Below are 20,939 nucleotides of genomic sequence, written 5' to 3'. Positions count from 1 at the left end.
ATTCTGCTTTGCAGAGTGGTGTGGAAGCAGGGAGTGGTCACATGTGGGTGTTACTGGACAGCAAGGTAGGGAACCTCTTTCTTCTTGTGTACACCTCTCTTCATAGTTGAAAAGGCCAAGCCCCAGTCTGAATGAGACCAGCCAGCTTCCTTAAAATCCCTTTAATTTGTATTACATATAATCGTGTGTGTTTAAAAAATATTTTATTTTTTTGAGACAGTTTGTGTCACCCAGGCTGGAGTCCAGTGGCATGCTCACAGCTCTCTGCAGCCTCGACCTGGGCTTGAGCGATCTTGCCACCTCAGCCTCCCGAGTAGCTGGGACCCATGGGTGCATGCCACCACACCTGGCTAATTTAAAAAAAAAATTTTTTTTGTAGAGGTGGCAGGTCTTACTATGTTGCCCAGTCTGGTCTCGAATTCCTGGGTTCAGGCAGTCCCAGAGTGTTGGGATTACAGATGTGAGCCATTGCACCTGGCCTAAAAATGCTTTAAAAATTGTTTAGAAAATATGTCTTAAATTTGCTAATATTTGCCAGTTGTTTAAAATATGTTTGTTATTTCAGATAATTTCAAACATGCCTTTTTTAGGAATGTCTCTGAAAAATGAGAACATTTTGTTTTCACATTTCAGAGAGCTTTGTTTTTATTGTCAGTGCTCAAAATACAGAGATAAAAACCTAGTGATCAATTTGGTATAGATTTACAAATTGCTTCAGTGATTGTTATCTGTTAGCATGTTGAACATTCTCTTTTTAAAAATATCAGGTCTTTTAAAATTTTCTTTAAAGGTGGCTTCATGCTTTTCTGAGCATTCTTTTTATCTTTGTTGATTACATATTTGTATTTCCTTGTTGGGATTATCGTCTGTAATTTTTGCCTTATCAGTCAGAGAATACCAGTAACCTTTAGGAGGAACGTACAGATTTTTTTTTTTACTGGGTCCATAAAGGGGGAAAGTTTAGTCAGGTTGGGGAGCAGTCACACTTCTTCCTGAGAGGTAATAAATACCAGGCTCTCCATCTGGAGGATGGAGGGGTCAGTAAATCACGTTTGCAAAGGAAAAGATGCGGTAATTGGTAGGATTCAGATCTGTGCCGGGAAACCCCAATGGATTTCTAGTTCATTGCTTTAACCATTCAGTCCTGACTTTAAAAGTAGACTTGAAGTCCCTATGGGAAGTTACCTTCTAAAAATCTAGACATTTGAAAGGATAAAAGCATTGTCTCTTGTGCTTTTAGGAGGTTAAAAACATTTAAACCACTGATAGAACACTGGCATTTGGTGTTTCTTGAGTACTGTAAATACAGCAGCTTACTGTGAAAGTCTTTTTGGGTGGACTTTTGTCTGGCATGATTTGTTTTTTTTTTTTTTGAGGTGGAGTCTCACCTGTTGCCCAGGCCGGAGTGCAGTGGTGCAGTCTCCGCTCACTGGAAGTTCTGCCTCCCAGGTTCACACCATTCTCCTGCCTCAGCCTTCCGAGTAACTGGGACTGCAGGCGTGTGCCACCACGCCCAGCTGATTTCTTTGTATTTTTAGTAGAGACAGGGTTTCACCATGTTAGCCAGGATGGTCTTGATCTCCTGACCTCAAGCAATCTGCCCACCTTTGCCTCCCAAAGTGTTGAGATTACAGGCGTGAGCCACTGTGCCCGGCCTGCCTGGCATGATTTTAAGTTCTATGTTCCATATTCCTCTGTGGTTAATATCCATACCTCCAGTGATACTTGTTATTTATTTATTTATTTATTTAAGAGACGGGGTCTCATTCTGTTGCCCAGGCTGCAGGAGTGGAGTGCAGTGGCGTGGCCATTGCTCACTGCAGCCTCCAATTTCTGAGCTCCAGTGATCCTCCTGGCTATTTAAATAATTTTTTGAGACATGAGGTCTTGCCGTGTTACCCAGGCTGGCCTCAGTCTCCTGGCCTCAAGTGATCCTCCAGCCTCAGCCTCCCAGGTTGCTGGGAATATGAGTGTGAGCCCCTGTGCCTTGCTCCATTGACAACTGTTACCAGGCTAGATTGCTAGATCAGGTTGCCTTTCAGTGGGTCACTTGGAGCAGGGGTCCCTAACTCCCAGGTTGTTGACCGGTACCCATCATGGCCTGTTAGGAACTGTGCTGCACAGCAGGAGGTGAGCAGCAGGGTGAGCGAGCAGAACTGCCTGAGCTCCACCTCCTCTCAGATGAGCAGTTGCGCTAGATTCTCATAAGAGCTCAAATCCTACTGTGCACTGCACATGCAAGGGATCTAGGTCGCATGCTCCTTATGAGAATCTAATGCCTGATGATCTGAGGTGGAACAGTTTCATCCTGAAAGCATTCTCCTCACCACCCCCCACCCCCTGACCCCTCCGCTCTGTCTGTGGAAAAATTGTTTCGCATGAAACCTGTCAGTCCCTCGTGCCAAAAAAGGTTGGTTACTGCTGACTTGGAGTACTGACCATTGTGAAAATGAGTAACTGATGAATCAGCATTAGTTGCTTCCTCACACTGTCAGTGAAGACCAAAGAATGAATATGGGAAGCAGTATTACCAGTGTTGCTGTGTGTGCACATGGCCTTCAGTTTTTCACAGCTCTTCCCATTTCCTTGTATACACTGATGAATTTAATCTCTTCTGCTGAAATCATTATTCTTTAGGGCTCAGTACAGAAGAGTTAAACCTAAGCATGAAAGGACTGGAAGTGGAACATAGAATTGCCAAATAGACTGTAGAAGCATTGAGGCACTTAAAAATCTCCATGACCTGGCGAAATTCCAGTGAAGAGTAAACTTTTGCAGTGTGCCTTGGGATTCCGAGTGACCACAAGTTTTATTATCTTTCAGGCAAGGCCGCACAGATTCTTGGCATACTATTTCCTGTAAGTTCAGAATTTTGGAAGTGTGTTGGTCATTGTGGTAGTCCTCCCCGGCCCCGCCTCCGCCTGCCAACTTTATGGGAAAGAAAGAAGTGGTAGTTTTATTCTGTTATTGAGACTAGGTTTTTCATGAAATCACATGAAGTTACAGCTCAACATAAATAGCTATAGACTAGATGTTTTCCCAAAATCGTTATATGGCCACAAATTGTATTAGATAATTATATGAGCAAGGCAAATAAATGCTGGATCATTAACTTCCAGTTTTCTTTCTTTCTTTTTTTTTTTTTTTGAGATGGAGTTTCGCTCTTGTTGCCCGGGCTGGAGTGCAATGGTGCGATCTTGGCTCACTGCAACCTCCACCTCCTGGGTTCAAGCGATTCTCCTGCCCCAGCCTCCTGAGTAGCTGGGATTACAGGCATGCGCCACCATGCCTGGCTAGTTTTGTATTTTTAGTAGAGACAGGGTTTCTTCATGTTGGTCAGGCTGCTCTCGAACTCCCCACCTCAGGTGATCCGCCTGCCTTGGTCTCCCAAAGTGCTGGGATTACAGGTGTGAGCCACCATGCCTGACCCTTAACTTCCAGTTTTCAATTTGATGTTGGGAGGTGTGGTTAGGTAAATTTATTGTAAAGCATATATTTATGAAATGTTTAATAATAATAATAGTGAACATAACATTTAATCAGCCTTAACCCAGTTGCCTGGAGTGTTTTCTTTTTATCAGTTCCATCGTTATCAGTCTGGAATTAAAAGACTGAAGGAACTTTTAATTCTTTTTAATTCTTTTTTTTTGAGACAGAGTCTCACTTTGTGCCCTAGGCTGAAGTGCAGTGGCTGTATCTTGGCTCACTGCAATCGTCACCTCCTGGTTTCAAGTGATTCTCGTGCTTCAACCTCCAGAGTAGCCAGGACTACAGGCACATCACCATGCTCAGCTTATTTTTATAGTTTTAGTAGAGACAGGGTTTCTCCATATTGGCCAGGCTGGTCTGCAACTCCTGGCCTCAAGTGATCTGCCTGCCTCGGCCTCTCAAAAGTGCTGGGATTACAGGCCTGAGCCACTGTGCCTGGCCTGATTAATTCTTAATTCATATAATGTTAGGTGTGAATTAAATAGTACTTTTGAAGTAAGATGTTTATATTCTAAGACTTTGAGTTTTGTTCTACATTATTTTGTCAACTGAGATTTGGTAACTAGTTTGTGAAAATAATTGTCAGAAAAACAGTGTAATATTGCAGTTGCAGACTTAGGATTTTAGATCTCTGAAGACTCAGAAACTGAAGCCCATGAGGTAAAATTAATTAGAGATACAGCTGGCTAGTTGGTGACAGAGCCAGGATTGTAACGAGCCTCCTCTTTAAGTCCAGCATCCCGTTGCCCTGTAATTGCAGAGTTTACTGTGGTCGCTATTAAGGCGTACCCTCCACTGTAGTGTATCAAAAGAAGTTGGTGAAAGCATTAATTTTATGTATGTTAGATAATTTAAATAAGTGTTTTAACTTTTTGAGGTAGATTTTTAAAGCAGTTATTAGACTGTGCTTTTTAAAAGATTGAAATATATTTACTCCAGGAAAATTAAGTGTTTTGTCATTTTAGATAATCCATTAACCTTAATCCAAATAGGGAGGTGCTAACTGGTGTTCTGGTTAACACCCTCCGGTTTGTATCATGTAATCAGACTGCAGCTTACAGTTCATCTTTGAGAAATAGTCTAAGAGAAATTCATGTAAATTAAATGGTTTTCTTCCTAAAGCATTCAGGGAGAGTTGTTCATTTTAACGTCCACGCTGTTAACACAGGAGTCTGTGTGCAGGCTCGGATCCAACTTCAACACCTGTGTTCATACCCGTCACCTTTGTGTAGAGGAACTCACACTAGAGATAATGTGACTTGCTGTGAGCTTTCCTGGCCTTTGGTTTACTGTCCTCAGGCAACTGTGGTGTGTGTCAGGATCTTTCACACAGCTATCTTACACTCTAAGAAACTACTGCAAATTGCAACAACTCCCACCCTCAACAATGTATTGGAATTGTAATTCAGAGGATTGAAAGGCCCCCCCCCCCCCCCGCTTTTTCCCCATTTATTCTTCAGAACGCTTGTTTTACTGTTTGGGAAACTGAGTCTTGGTGACAGTTGGCTTTACATCATCCAATACAGGAACAACAGAAAATGGGAACTTTCTAGCTTCTTGCTTATAAGCCTTTTGCGTGGCAGGCGAGAATTCTACCACTGAACCACCCATGCACCGATGCTTATAAGCCTTTTGCAAGTAATACCCAACTCTTAGAAAGGGTCAGCGTTCTGTGCAGCACCTTGGATCCAAATAACATGATGTATTTGGAGGCTTAAGTCACACATCATAGTTCAGCATCAGAGATACAGGCCCTGTACTTAATAGTTTAATAACTGAAATATTTAAATATTTAATAGTTTAATAATTACTGTTAAACAGAAAGTATTAATAGTAATTTTCACTGTGGTTTTTTTTTTTTTTGAGACAGAGTCTCACTCAGTTGCCCAGGCTGGAGTGCAGTGGCTTGATCTCCGCTCACTGCAAGCTGCGCCTCCCGGGTTCACGCCATTCTCCTGCCTCAGCCTCCCTAGTAGCTGGGACTACAGGCGCCCATCACCACGCCCAGCTAATTTTTTTGTATTTTTTTTTTATTAGAGATGGGGTTTCACCGTGTTGGCCAGGATGGTTGCGATCTCCTGACCTCGTAATCCACCCACCTCGGCCTCCCAAAGTGCTGGGATTACAGGCATGAGCCACCGCGCCTGGCCCATTGTGGTTATCTTTGAAGCCAGAGATATCTTACACTACAAGATTGAGAAAAGTTATCTACATTTCCGAACAGTAATTCAGAATCATTGGAAGTGATGGGAATTTTCAATGGCTGATTCTTATAGTTTGCCCGAAACTGTTTTTTTTTTTTTTTTTTTTTGAGACAGGGTCTCACTCTGTTGCCAGGCTGGAGTGCAGTGGCGTGATCTTGGCTTATAGTGGTCTTGACCTCCCAGTCTCAAGCAGTCCTCCCTCCTCAGCCTCCCAAGTAGCTGGGACTACAGGCACGTGCCACCACACCTGGCTAATTTTTGTATTTTTTTGTAGAGATGGGTTTTCGTCTTGTTGCACAGGGTGGTCTCAAACTCCTGGGCTCAAGCAATCCTCCTGCCTTGGCCTTCAAAAGCACTGGGATTACAGGCATGTGCCGTCATCCCCGGCCTGTCTGAAACTTTTTTTGTGATGTTAGTGTTGACCTAAAATGAAGAAGCTGAGTAAAGAGTTTATTTGGGCCAAGCATGATGATTGCAACCCAGGAGCATAGACCAAGTTGCTCAGCGGCAGTTACAAGTGGATTTTTATGATGGAATGATGTATGACGGTGCTGGGAAGGCTCATTCTCAGCCCTCAGTCAAGTCACTGATTTATGGAACTGTCATTGCTTGTTAAATCTTCTGTAGTCTTTGAATTTCATGCTTTTGGTTTTCTTAGAGGTAAAACAATAAAATACATAGTAAAAATGCTATTACATTGGGGATTCAGTCCAAATTGTAGGAAAACAATAAAAACTCAAAAACAGTGGTTAAGGCTGGAGTCTAATAACATGGATACTATAGTTTTCTTAAGCATAATTTTTTCTCTCTCCAGTCCCCATTTTTACCAAAGATATAAATCTTAGGAGGACCAGCTTACTTGCAAAATAAGTTTTAGTATTATATTTGGGCTGATTATTTGCATAAAATACAACAAGAATAATGATTGGCCATATAGTTTCTTTAAGTTGTCTTTGTTGGAACTTTCATAAGGAATTTTGGATTCAACTATAAAGCCTCAAGGCTAGGAAGCCAAGCCAAGGACTATGCTGGTAATACTTACATGAATTGGGTGAATTCCTCTCTTCTTGAGGTCGCAAAATATCTTGAGGTTCCTGGGCATGTCAGAAAGTAAGATTCTTTTACTTGCTGCACATCAGGAACCTTGTAAAGGAGCCATGTAAACAAGGTACCAGGCTAGTCTTTCCAACAGGCTTTTTATTGGCTCTACATAATCAACCTCAGTTCTTTAAACCAGTCTGGTCATATCTTCATATACGCCATTCCAGTCAAGAGCGTCGATAGAATAACCAGTGTCTTAATTGTGTCCTGTTACAATAAACCGGTTTTTATTGAACTTAAAACGCATATAGTTAGACTGTCATAAAATAAGAATACTCATGAATAGTTTATACATTTTGGAGAAATAAGGTAGAGAGTAAGGTCAATGTTTCAGTCTTGCTCATAAAGTTATGTTTTACCCATTTGCTACAAGCTATAAAAAGCTTGAAAGAAAAAAGCTTCCTCGACTTCGGAAAACAAAACATGAAAAGAATCAGCAATGTTTCAAACAAAAAGTCGTAAAAATCATTTCAGTCATCTGTAATTTCAGTCCCATGTAATTAAGTTTTATTCTGCTTGATATACAGAGTTAGCAATCTTCATGAACACAACAGTTTATTAGAGTTCTGAAAGTTTTTACTCACTCCAATGATAATGATCTTCAAAATTATCAGAAACTTGTATTCAAGAGTACTTACCACCTGGTGCAGTGGCTCATGGCTATAATCTCAGCACTTTAGGAGGCCAAGAAGGGAGGATCGCTTGAGGCCATGAGTTCAAGACCAGCCTGGGCAACATAGCAAGACCCCCATCTCGAAAAAAAATTGAAAAATTAGCCAGGTGTGGTGGTGTGTGCTTATAGTTGTAGCTACTCGGGAGGCTGAGGTGGGAGGATCACTTAAGTCCAGGAGTTTGAGGTTGTAGTGAGTTAGAAGGTGCCGCTACACTCTAATCTGCACAACAGAGCGAGACCTTGTCTCTTTATTTATTTTTTTTGAGACGGAGTTTCACTCTTGTTGCCCAGGCTGGAGTGCAATGGCGTGATCTCGGCTCACTGCAACCTCCACCTCACAGATTCAAGTGATTCTCCTGCCGCGGCCTCCCAAGTATCTGGGATTACAGGCATGCACCACCACGCCTGGCTAGTTTTGTATTTTTAGTAGAGATGGGGTTTCTCCGTGTTGGTCAGGCTGGTCTTGAACTCCTGACCTCAGGTGATCTGCCTGCCTTGGCCTCCCAAAGTGATGGGATTACAGGCGTGAGCCATCGCGCCCGGCCGAGACCTTGTCTCTTAAAAAAAAAATTATTTTCCATGAATTCCCTTGAAGAAAAAGCAAATTTTTGACTGTAGCCAAGTGTAAACTACTTTCTGAGAAGAGTCAAAGTAGAACAATAATTGTCTGTGGATGCCAAAAGACTTAGAGTAGCTACTGTTAAAGACACAATTTACAAGGAAATTTGGTTATTTTTGTGGCATACAACAATTTAACATAATAACCATAATTTGTCTGACATATCAAGACATATCAGGATTTCAGAAATCTCATATAATTTTGGAACACACATTAATAACATGCACACAAATATGACCCAAAGTTAAACACCATTTCTTATTTGACGAAGCTTCACATACAGTTTTAACATACCAATTAAGCCTAATAGGTCTCTCTCGGACTTCCAGGGGGTTCCTTTTGGAAAAGACTTAATTTTAGAATTTGAAAGTTGATTTTGGGAAATGTGTCAAATATTAAAGGATGTTGTTCAAAACAGTCACAGGTTGCTGTAAAATAATAGTCATTTAGCCAGATAATTGAAATATTTCAAAAGGCAAAAACCTTTTTTTTTTTTTTTTTTTGAGGCGGAGTCTCGCTCTGTCGCCCAGGCTGGAATGCAGTGGCGCCATCTGGGCTCGCTGCAACCTCTGCCTCCTGGGTTCATGCCATTCTTCTGCCTCAGACTCCTGAGTTGCCATTCTCCTGCCTCAGCCTCCTGAGTAGCTGGGACTACAGGCGCCCACCACCACATCCGGCTAATTTTTTGTATTTTTAGTAAAGATGGGGTTTCACCCTGTTAGCCAGGATGGTCTCGTGATCCACCCACCTCGGCCTCCCAAAGTGTTGGGATTACAGGTGTGAGCCACCACACCCGGCCAAAAAAACAAAAACCTTTACTCTTTTTTGATACTCAGTTTTCTAAACAATCAAAAGACCTAAAAAGACAGCATGAGACCAACAGAATTTTTTTTTTTGCAGCTTATTCAAAAGGTGAACAAAAGTCTTTTGTTATCCTCATTAATATTATATGAACATCTTGTTCAAAAGAAAAAAATAAATTTTACCTTTGCATCAGTATATTGTCAGTGCTAGAGCCTTTTTTTTTTTTCCCCCTGGAAACAGGGTCTGCTCTGTTGCCTGGGGTGGAGTGTAGTGGTGTGATCATAGCTCGCTGCAGCCTCAAACTCCTGGGCTCCAGTGATCCTTCCACCTCAGCATCCTGAGTATAAAGCTATTTTAATAAAACTGTCCATCAAATCTCAATCAGCTTGGACCATGCAAGATAAAATTTCCATAAACTTTTTACAACCACTTAAAATTTTTTATTAAAGAGCAGACCAGTGCTCCAAGAAAAGTCTGCTTTTCTGACACAGGGGCCCAGACTCTGGCCCTGCATTAGTGTACGTTGAATATTAATGTTCAATTTTAGCAAAACTAAATAATTCTCTTCTAATTTAGCAAGCTTGATTAGACACAATATTTTTTTCACAAGATTAATCTTCCACAAATGGTCTACAACTTGCTGAAGCCTTTGATTTTGACCTATACCTCTTTTTTTTTTTTTTTTTTTTGCATGGGGTGGGCGGTGGGGGCGGGCAGGGCACTGAGTCTACCTCTGTAGCCCAGGCTGGAGTGCAGTGGTGTGATCTCGGCTCACTGCAGCGTCCGCCTCCCGGGTCTCGGTTCAAGCAATTCTCTTGTCTCAGCCTCTCGAGTGGCTGGGATTACAGGCACGCGCCACCATGCCCAGCTAATTTTTGTATTTTTAGTAGAGATGGAGTCTCACCATGTTGGTCAGGTTGGTCTTGAACTCCTGACCTCGTGATCCACCCACCTTGGCCTCCCAAAGTGCTGGGATTACAGGCGCGAGCCACCATGCCTGACTCGACTTTTTTTTTTTTTGGCTGAGTCTTCCTCTGTAGCCCAGGCTGGAGTGCAGTGGCGCAATCTTGGCTCACTGCAACCTACCTTTCTTTTTTATATTGGCATTTTACCTTAAGAGAAAAACTTACTTTCCTTTCCCCCTTATCATTTTGACCATACAAAGATCTTTGTGTACAAGGGAAAAACAATTACTTTCTCTTTTCAACTTTCCTTACATCTTTTAAAATATACTCTGTATATAAAGTTGTTTCTTATACCTAATAGTTTTAATTATGTATATTAACTACAATTTTAACTCTTAGTAACTCGAATTTCCAGTGAAAAACCCAGGAAGTAATTTTGAACTGTTTTATACCACATGAAAACAATTTCTTAATATTTCTTCAATTTTTGTTTATAACCTAAATATATTTTGCTTATAACCTAAATATATTTAACTTTTCTGTACCCTATAAATGACATAGATATTTTATGATTATCTGTTAATTAACATAACATGGCTTTAAGATTAAATTTTTGAAAAGGGTTTGTGAAACTATGAAAAGTTTGTTTATAAATATCTCATTTACATTCATCTAATTTACTCTTTGTTATTTTTATTTTTTTTTGAGACGCAGCCTTACTGTGTCACCCAGGCTGGAGTGCAGTGGCTTAATCTCAGCTCACTGCAACGTCAGCCTCCTGGGTTTAGGTGATACACCCACCTCAGCGTCCCAAGTAGCTGGGACTACAGGCGTGCGCTGCTATGCCCAGCTAATTTTTGTATTTTTAGTAGAGAGGGGGTTTCACTGTATTGGCCTGGCTGGTCTGGAACTCCTAGTGATGGGATTACAGGTGTGAGCCACTGCACCCGGCCCTAATTTATTCATTCTTAACAGTTATTATGCTTGAATAGTTCATTAAACAAAGCTATCCATCATCTCAATTTATTTCTTTGTTAATCATTTCTACAGCCTGTGAAACCCTAGAGTTAAATGAATGAGTATTTGCTGATGAGAAGACACAGCTCCTTTCATTAAACCAACAAACTAATCTTTATTTACCAAAGATCTACCCAAGTCATGAACTAAAAGACATTTGAGTTTCTATTTGTCTGATGAAATATTTGATTTAAGCACTTGTGTTTTCTTTAAGCTGGTTAATTAGAGGTCTTTCATATATTTTGGTAGTGAAATATCACATATATATGATACATAAAAGTAAAGACATGCAGCTGCACTAACAGAAGCAGATCTTATAGTTTTATAAGATTTTTCATTTGCTAGTGAAAATAATCCCTCCCCTCTTTTAGACTATCAGTCTCTTAATTATCTGTTCCATTCCCCTAAACAATTCAGATTGCTAGGCAACCCTAAATTTTCACTTCCAAAGACATGACTCTCAGGTGAAAACTTACATCCCAAAGGCAGAGAACTTAGATCTAAGCGCTATTATTTGTTGAATGAAAAAGGGATAGTCAGGAATTGCCAGGAAAAGCATCAAGCAAAGGTAAGGTTTGCTCTGTAAACTTTAAGCCAATGTTTTTTTCATTGTAAAAGTTTATAGTGGCTTGAGTGCCGGAAGGGAGATGCCCTTACAGATGTCAGTTTCTTTTATAAAGAGGTTCAGGATAGCTAGCTAAATGTCAGAAAGTCTTATTTTGTGTTTTTGTTTTTGATGGGGTCTCACTGTCATTCAGGTTGGAGTGCAGTGACCTCTGCAACCTCTGCCTCCCAGGCTCAAGTGATCCCTCCATGTTAGCCTCCCGAGTAGCTGGGACCACAGGCGCGCGCCACCGTGTCCTGCTAATTTTTTTTTTTTTTGAATTTTTTTTTTTTTTTTTTTTGTCAAGACGAGGTTTCTCCATGTTGCCCAGGCTGGTTTTGACCTCTTGAGCCCAAGGGATCTGTCCGCCTCAGCCTCCCAAAGTGCTGAGATTACAGGTGTGAGCCAATGCGCTCGGACATAGAAAGTCATATATTGGAGAGCAGTTTGGTTAGATAGGTGGTCTTCCAACGTAGATGTTTCTTGGTTAGATTACTGACTTTAATGAGTGGAAAAAGAAAACATTTGCAGTTTCTAGGGCCTAATACTTAAATTTGAAAAGCAGGCACAGATGAAAAGCAGAGGATCTAGATCAAGCCTGTCCTACCCTCGGCCTGGGATGGCTTTGAATGCGGCCCAACACAAATTTGTAAATGTTCTTAAAACAGTATGAAGATTTTTTTTTTTTTGCGATTTTTTTTTTCTTTTCTTTTCTCTCTCTCTCTTTTTTTTAAGCATCTCATCAGCTGTCATTAGTGTTAGTGTATTTTATGTGTGGCCCAAGATCAGTGTGGCCCCGGGAAGCCAAAGATTGGATACCCTTGATCTAGATCTTTAAAAATCAAGGATTCTACTTTTATTAATAGACTGAATCTTGGGTCCCCCCAAAGGAGGGAAACGCCATAACACCTGTCACGCAGAGCTTCCACAGTGCTTCTCACTGCAAGGACATTCGCTCAAGGTTGGTGAGTGGCCCAGTCAGCCCACTGTGAGCAGCCCATCCCATATGGGAATCTTATCACTTGGTGGTGAGCACTCTCATAACCTCCAGGTGTTCAAACTGCATCTGTCTAAATGTGTAAAGAAACAGTAGCCATCCTGCAGTAACAACTCTTTAGTCAGCCACTTCCCAAACTGCAGCTTTCACCAGTGACCTGTCCGCCATCGCACACACAGAAGTCAGGCTCTCTCTCACAGTGTAAAGTAATCCCTAAAGCCCCTGAAAACCACGAAATTGGACAGCACAATGCAAAAGGGAGCAGAGCTTTAGACCTGAGAGGAAACTACTCACAACTCTTCAGACTCCGTAATGAAAACAGAAGACCCTTCCAGAAGTGGGTGAGTGTTGCCCCTTTCTGTGTTCCTAAGCGGGTCTCAGAGTCATTAGAAGTCTCCTCTAGATTTCTTCATGTATCAAATATGGCAAAAGGAAGAAGGAGTAGAAGTGTGGAAGGAAACAGAAGAACAAGTCTCAGAGGAACCATTTTAGGGAGATCTTAAGCTTTCTGAAAGGGAAATTAAGTTTTGTATTTTCCTCAACAAAAATCATACCAACAAGACAGGAAGCAAACATGGATCAAACACATTTTAAGATGAGTTTCAGTTGACTGAAAAGAGTTCCCAGAAACAGGATCCAAAAGAGGAAAAAGCAGAAAGCTTTTTTTTTTCCTTCCAAAAAAGCAGTAGCCAAAGTATCAGCTTTTTATACTTCTGACCGTAGAACTCTGAAAAAGAATGTTTTCAAATCTTATTATCAGATTTCAGCACAAACATAAAGTAGGTTTCCCATTTAGTTTCTCTGGTTCTAAAGTCAGCTTTTCCCCCAATTAGGTACACAAATTAATTATTTTAGACACTTAAAGGATCCTCATTTTGGCTACTGCTGCTTACAGCTGTCCTGTGTTAGGTGGCTCTACTTTCTAAATGTAAGAGAGTGCCCCGTAAGTGCACATACATCCAGCTGATGTTTCTACAACGAGTGCTCAGATTGTAAAGTCCAATTTTGTATAATTTACTAACTTTTGAAAAGTGACAAAAGGCTGGGAATGTGTTTAGGGACTAAGTGTGATGTATCCTGGACTGTCCCCTAACTGCCAGGGGACGGGAGTGCTCAAGCAAGGTACGGGGGACCAGACCCTCACCCCCATCTGGAGGAGCAAAAAGGCTGTGTACTTTTCAGTTGGAAACTAACAGGAGTTGGTCACAAATGAAAGGCTAAGCCCAGATTTTCAAATGATAGAAAACAGCTGCAATCTTAAAAGCATGCTCTGTAAAACATAACCACCAGTATCTGCCAGTCCTTTATCCCAAACCTCTGCCATGAGGCAGAGGTGGAAAAACCTTGACCCAAAATCTTGGCCTTGAGGCAGAGGCAGAAAGAAGGCAGTTGTCTGCGGAACTCTTTACCCCAATCTCTTGTCCAAAGACAGCAAAGCCCTCACTCTTAAAGGAAAGAGGGAGTTTGAAAAACAGTCCAAGTAAAGTCTAGATGTTCAGCCAAAGAATGGGAGTTCCAATTTCAGGAGACCTCACACAAAACACTACATGAGACCTCTGAAGATGGAGAGTGTCACACTGGTTCCCAGTGCCGCTCTCAGAAAAACCAAGTGATTGAGGGGAGACATTCTGAATCCTGCTGTCTTATATCAGGTATGTCAGCCTAAAAGAAAGAAGCTGAGGCAAAATTAATATAAGTAGAGAGTCGATTTGGGCCAAGCCTGAGGATTGCAGCCCAGGTGGATGGATTCAGGTTGCTCTGAGTATACACCCCATTAGCAGAAGCTGGAAGTAGATTTTTAAAGGGAAAAAAGGCAGTTCCTGAGTTGTTTACAAAAAAAAATACATCAACATAACATAAGCTATTGATTGGCTGTACATTGTTCATTGTTGTCATAGATTTCAGGAACATGAAGATAAGGGTAAGGCAGCCAGTCAGGAACAAAATGACTTTAAACAATTGTGCTCAGCATGGATCTGGGGCGGGAGGCATGACAAGTCCCACACTCATGGCTCTCTGGGCCTGCATACCTCACATAGCTCAACTGCTCTGAGCTGTTTTTCTTTTCTCAGTCACATTGTCTATTGAAGTAGGCATATAACCATAACTGGCCTATAGTTGTAATCCAATTTGTTTATAGAGTGGAGATGGTACTGCTATGTCTTAGGTAATTGTCATTTGGAATAGTAAACCAAAATAAGATTAAAAAAAAAATCTTGGAACTTAAATTCTTTTTTTTTTTTTTTTTGAGATGGAGTTTTATTCTTGTTACCCAGGCTGGAGTGCAGTGGCGCGATCTCAGCTCACTGCAACCTCTGCTTCCTGGGTTCAAGTGATTCTCCAGCCTCAGTCTCCCGAGTAGCTGGGATTACAGGCTCCCGCCAAAACGCCTGGCTAATTTTTGTACTTTTAGTAGAGACAAGGTTTCACCATGTTGGCCAGGCTGGTCTTGAACTCCTGCCCTTAGGTGGTCCACCTGCCTCGGCCCCGCAAAGTGCCGGGATTACAGGCATGAGCCACAGCACCCGGTCTCTTTTGTAAAAAGTACTTTTGTAAGTAACAATTTTAGGGGACATTCATTTTATTTTAATATTAAACAGTTTGTATTGTTGTCCGGGAAACAGTTCTGGTCTGCAGGTGTATTGCCTAATATTTGAAGATTGTTGTTGGATTCTGTGCTTGGAGTCAGTGACTTTGACTCTCTGAGCAACTTGGAATTTCCTTTTTTTTTGAGACGGAGTCTTGCTCTGTCGCCCAGGCTGGAGTGCAGTGGCGCCATCTCGGCTCACTGCAAGCTCTGCCTCCTGGGTTCACGCCATTTTCCTGCCTCAGCCTCCCGAGTAGCTGGGAATACAAGCACCCGCCACCATGCCCGGCTAATTTTTTGTATTTTTAGTAGAGACGGGGTTTCACCGTGTTAGCCAGGTTGATCTTGATCTCCTGACCTTGTGATCCGCCCGCCTCGGCCTTCCAAAGTTCTGGGATTACAGGCATGAGCCACCGCGCCTGGCCGCAACTTGGAATTTCATAGCTCCCACGCCTGCCGTTTGGCTGTGGTGTGTAACACTGGCTGTGGTGTGTAACACACGCTGTGTGCCAGGCGTTGTGCTGTTTCAGGTGTCCCCCGAAGGAGGAGAGGTGGGTCGGCCCCTCACCACCTGGCAAGGGAGGCCCCCCCATGCTGCAGCCTGCACTCCTTGACGTTTCCTTTTCTTGTTTGTAGATGAACTTGGAGGAGTCCTGGAACTTCTGAATTCTGTATCATAGCTTTCAGTATATTTTGGAAAGGATTTTTTGACCTTTCCCTCCTGAAGAAAAAACGGGTTCTCCTTTGCTCTCGCGTCACAACAGTCAACCCAGAAGAATTCTGTGACCGCTGGTCACCAAGAAGTGTGCGGGGATTTCTCCCCACCAGCAACCAGTCAGTTTTACAGCAGACACCAGTGGGGCACCCTCCCCTTCAGTCTCAACACTACCTGGAGATAGTGTCAGGTCCCACAGGATGAGGGCTCAGTCCTACAAGACTGCCCCTTCTGATGCCACTCCCACGCCACAGGTTGTTTACCCATGCTTCTCAGGATCCCCATGGCCCCCTCTTTGGGTTCCATTACTTTGCTTGATAGACTCACGGAAGTAAGGAAAACATGTTTCCTGGTTTATTTTGAAGGATATTACAAAGGATGCAGATGACGAGATGTGTAGGGCAAGGTGTGGGGGAAGGGCAAGGGGCTCCCATGCCCTCTTTGGGCCGCCACCCTTTAACAACCTCCACGTGTTCAGCTATCTGGAAGCTCCCCAAACCTAGTCCTTTTTTGTTTGTTGTTGGGATGGAGGCTTACTCTGTCACCCAGGCTGGAGTGCAGTGGCATGATCTCGGCTCAGGCTCACTGCAACCTCCGCTTCCCGGGTTCAAGTGATTCTCCTGCCTCAGCCTCCCGAGTAGCTGGGATTACAGGTGCCTGCCACCAGGCCCAGCTAATTTTTGTATTTTTAGTAGAGATGGGGTTTCACCATGTTGGCCAGGCTGGTCTTGAACTCCTAACCTCAGGTGATGCGCCCGCCTCGGCCTCCCAAAGTGCTGGGATTACATGCGTGAGCCACCGCACCCGGCCTAGGGTTTTTGTGGAAACTCCATGACATAGCCATGATTGCTTAAATCATTGGCCATTGATGATCAACCTTCTGCCACTTTCCCCTACGTGGAGATTGGGAGTGGGCTGCAAGTCCCAACCGTCTAATTCTGCCTCGGTCTTTCTGGTGACTAGTTCCCATCCTGGAACCACCTTAGGACAGCCCAGTCGTATCATCAGTATACAAAACGACATCCTGGAAGCACCTTGGGACAGCGCAGTCGTATCATCAGTATACAGAAAGACATTTAGGACTTTGGAGACTGCAGGGAATTGAGGAATTCTATGCCGTGAAACGGGAGGAGGACCAAAGATATATGCTTCACAGCCTCACATCCCCAGTACAAACAATTGTTTTAGTGTGTGTTTGCCACTTCGGAACTTGTTTAGCGATTTGTTTGGATAATACAATTAAAAATTTTAAGTCATCACTTTGTATTTAACTCTTTTGTATGTTTAGATCCCAAGTGCACACTTAAACGGACATGCATGTATGCATATACAAAGTCTAGAGAATAAAATAAAATGAAAATGAAAATTAACTCAAAGTAATTTTGCCCTCAGCTGTGAATATTGCCTTTTCCCTTATTACACCACTTGGAAAGTGCACCAGCAGAGGCCATTCTTTGGACTCATCCCATTTTCTGGGCTTCATATTTTAAATGCTAGTTAATTTTTCCCACGTTGTTGCCACAAGATAATAAATTATTAATGTATTTACTGAGATTTTACTCGTTAGGTACTGTGTTAGGGATATAACAGTGAACAGGGTAGACATATTTCTGACCTCCGAGTGATAAAACTCTTGTGTTGGAGTGAGGATGATAATTTGATATGCTGCATTCCTGGGTGTAAAGGTTTGCAGGAGTACATAGAATAACCAACCCAGGCTTTGTGGGAGGATGGGGAGAGCATCTCAGTAGCTATGGTTCTTTTCACTTTATCCTGGTGCAGCCTGTCAGAAGGTTTCAGTTGCGAGTCCCTTGCTTTAGGGAGGGCAGTCTGGAGGAATCTGTGGAGTTCGGGGAGGTGGGAAGAAGGGAGATGGTTTAAGAAACTGGGTGGTAATTCAGTTCAGATGGTGGTTTTCTGCAGAGTTTCATGACGGGGTTAGAAACTTACTTGAGCAGAAGTTAAAGCTGTATTTGCAAGTTTCTGCCTTGGGCACCTGAGTCAATGATATGTCCTTCAATAAGAGAGATTGGTTATCAGTTCGTATTTGTTTTAAATGAGAAGTAGGGAATTGATTTTGAGAACTCTGTGGGATCGTAAGATGTTCACTGGACATTCACTTAGATAATTTTGTGCTGAAATTGAGCATATGGTTGTGAACAGAAGCCATGAGAAACTGGGAGCACAGGAGCATAACTCAAGGAGACAAGGAGGTAGACTTCTTTGCACACATACCGTGGCCTGTCACGAGGATCAACGCTGTCTGTGGATCCATGCATACCTGTGGGTTGCACCACACTGGGGCTGGGCTTCTCTTCAGCAGGGCTGTTCCCTCTTCCCACCAGTGGAGTTGTGTGCTTACTAAAGCCAGGTCAGCTTCCAAACTTGTTCATCGATCATACTCATTCGTGCAGCTGTGTGATTTAATTAATATAAATTGATCAGAATAGTGTAAAAGCAGTTACTCATTTGAAAACTGGAGTATCTCGAAAACAAATCCCAGAGAAACTGCTGATGGATTAGGTATAAAGATAAGGACAAAAACTGAAGAAGAGTCCTGGAAGCATTGTACTATTCAGAGTGTTTTCCGGTCTCTCAGCTGCGCTTTAAAAACAAGGAAGATCTTTGCTGATGCATTATGGATGTGGTTTATGTGAGAAAGAAATAATATCTAATTGACCAAGTCTCAGAAAAAGGCCCACGTGAATGAAGATGTATAAAATAGCTAAATATTTATGTATTCCTCTTTATGATTGCCCGTTTGATTTACTATTTCTTTGGATTGCACAGGGCAAGAGAGCTTTTGCCCTACTTAGTGCAGAAGAGCATTCCTGAGAGGCTGAGAAAGCAGATGAAGTGGAAGAGGGTAGAGTGAGCTTCAAGGGAAAGGCTGGTCTGTTCCACTGTGCTGTGAGAGGTCCTCCCTGTCCAGCAGCAAGCAGGAGGCTGGTGCTTGTAGAAGGAACGTATTCTGGGAGGTTGGAGATAGAAACAGTTGAGAGCTGCCTCTTCAGCAGGAGGCCAGGAGGACATCCAGTCCCGCTTATTCTGCCCTCCTTCCCTGCTCCTCAGCTCCTCCCCTCCCCACCTTCACTTTCTTTCTTTTGCGACAGAATAAGCTGTTGAAACAGTGACAGGGAAGGATTGAACATAACGGAAAAAAAAAGCATAATTGCAAAGACAGGAGTAAATGGGATCTAGACTGGGCATGGAGGGACTAATGAAGATGGGATCCTGACTTTGGTCAAATGTTTTATGTCTGCTCTATTTAGATTCCTTGTCTTGACTTCTGAGGTGTGATTTTCAAGAGCTATATAGGATTATTATAATTGTTATGGAATATTTCCCTTTCACTGAAGTGCTAAGAAATACGTATCTATTAGGAATATTAAATTCAAGAAAGGAAGACTTCGCATTAATGCATATGTAAAATAAGGTGTATTTTATCACCACTTATAACACTGTTAAATGGCATTTAATTATTAAGGAAGGTAATTTGCAGGTTCAGATAATAAGACTTTAGGGAATGCCTCCAGGGCTGTATTAATAACTTGAGGAAGACATTTTTATAACTATAGGTTGAGTATCCCTTATTTGAAATGCTTGAGGCCAGAAGTGTTTTGTATTTCAGTTATTTTTGGAGTTTGGGATATTTGCATATACATAATGAGGTATCTTGGGGATGGGATCTGAGTCTAAACACAGAATTGTTTCGTATACACCTTATACACATAGCCTGAAGGTACTTTTATACAATGTTTTAAATAAATTTAGTGTCAAATGAGGTCTGTACATTGAACCATCAGAAAGCAAAGATGTCAGCATCCCAGCCACCCATGTGGACAGTCTGGTTGCTTAATGTCACCATCGTGCCTGGTTCTGGATTTATATGCTACCAAGTGGCAGTCATCTTCTTAGCCTTGCTCACATGGGAGTACTCAGCAGTGAAGAACATGACATAGCATTAATACAGTGAGGAAATGATGTGCTCAGGTAACTAACCAGCCCAGTAACATCGCCACAGTACCTGGATCAGCCGTCAGATAACAGCAGCAGCAGACTTTTCAGTCTCCACCTACGATGCTGTGTTGTGATTAAAAGGTCACTGTACACTATGTTTTATGTATTTTTATGTTATGTTATTTTTTATTTTATTTTGAGACAGTCTTCCTCTGTTGCCCAGGCTGGAGTGCAGTGGCATGATCTCGGCTTAATGTCCCCCCGCCCCCCAGGCTCAAGTGAGCCTCTTGCTTTAGCCTCTCAAGTTCCTGGGACTACAGGCACATGTCACCATACTTGACTAATTTTTGTATTTTTTTATAGAGACAGGATATCACTGTGTTGCCCAGGCTGGTCTCAAGCTCCTGAGCTCAAGTGATCTGCCATTCTTGGCCTCCCAAAGTGCTGGGATTATAGGTGTGAGCCACTGCACCCGGCCTATTTTATTTCTCTTTTAGGGGACAGAGTGTCGCTATGCTGCCCATATTGGTTTTGAACTCCTGAGCTCAAGTAATCCTTTTGCCTCGGCTTCCTAAGTAGCTAGGACTACAGGTATGCATCATTGTGCTTGGATTGTGTTTAATTTTCGTAGGTGAGAAGAAACATCAGAATTTTTCACTTGTGATGTCATGTTGGTGCTCAAAAAGTTTTAGATTTTGGAGGATTTCAGATTTCAGATTTTCAGATTAGTGCTGCTCAGCTTGTATTCTGTCAGTGTTGAGTGTCAAGGTTTTTTTTAACAAAATTAATTGATGTATCATTTCATGGTTCTCTGACTCATTGTTAGGGACAAATATGCGTTCCCATTTGAGCCGCACAGGATTAAAGCAGCTCCGAGCTGCTTCTCAGCTCTGACATTTTGCCACTCTAAAAAATGAGTTTACTCACCACTTCCCCATCTTACTCTTTGAGTATTATGTATTTTCAATTGGAAACTGTAGTTCTGTGATTATGAATTGGAAAGCTCAATAGAACATGATCTGTATTCCTTGAATAAATGCAGGATCCATTGGAAATGAGGTGGAGAGAGACCTTTTCCACCCAGCAGAGTGAAGCGGTGTACTCTCCAAGGTGCATTCCTGACGAGGAAGGCCCTGTGTGCTGTGCTGCCAATTCTGGCTTTTCCTTGGTTCAGGTGTATGCCAGTGCTACTACGTTTGTCCATCAGCATTTTTGTTTTGTTTTGTTTTCAGATGTAAATGAGAGGAAGCAAAGATTTTTATGG

At 42.2% G+C, this 20,939-nt stretch overlaps 1 protein-coding gene across 3 annotated transcripts in view; it reads left to right on the top strand.

The window, feature by feature from the left end:
- The window catches only part of LARP4B (La ribonucleoprotein 4B), a 124,024-nt gene that overhangs the window by 7,298 nt on the left and 95,787 nt on the right, over positions 1-20,939 (top strand). The window contains exons 1-2 of one of the 3 annotated variants that reach the window (XM_063669475.1): positions 3,125-7,438; positions 7,924-12,754. The exons of 1 other annotated variant lie outside the window; for it this stretch is intronic. The gene's annotated coding sequence lies outside the window, so the exon portion shown is untranslated. Of the gene's footprint in view, positions 1-3,124; positions 12,755-20,939 lie in introns of those variants that run through there. One more of the 3 variants, XM_063669474.1, reaches the window with a different exon arrangement.

The sequence above is a fragment of the Pongo pygmaeus genome, chromosome 8, assembly GCF_028885625.2.
Source record: "Pongo pygmaeus isolate AG05252 chromosome 8, NHGRI_mPonPyg2-v2.0_pri, whole genome shotgun sequence".
Lineage (NCBI taxonomy): Eukaryota > Metazoa > Chordata > Mammalia > Primates > Hominidae > Pongo > Pongo pygmaeus.
Note: the sequence above shows the minus strand (reverse complement) of the source record. Positions and strands in the feature narration are given on the sequence as shown.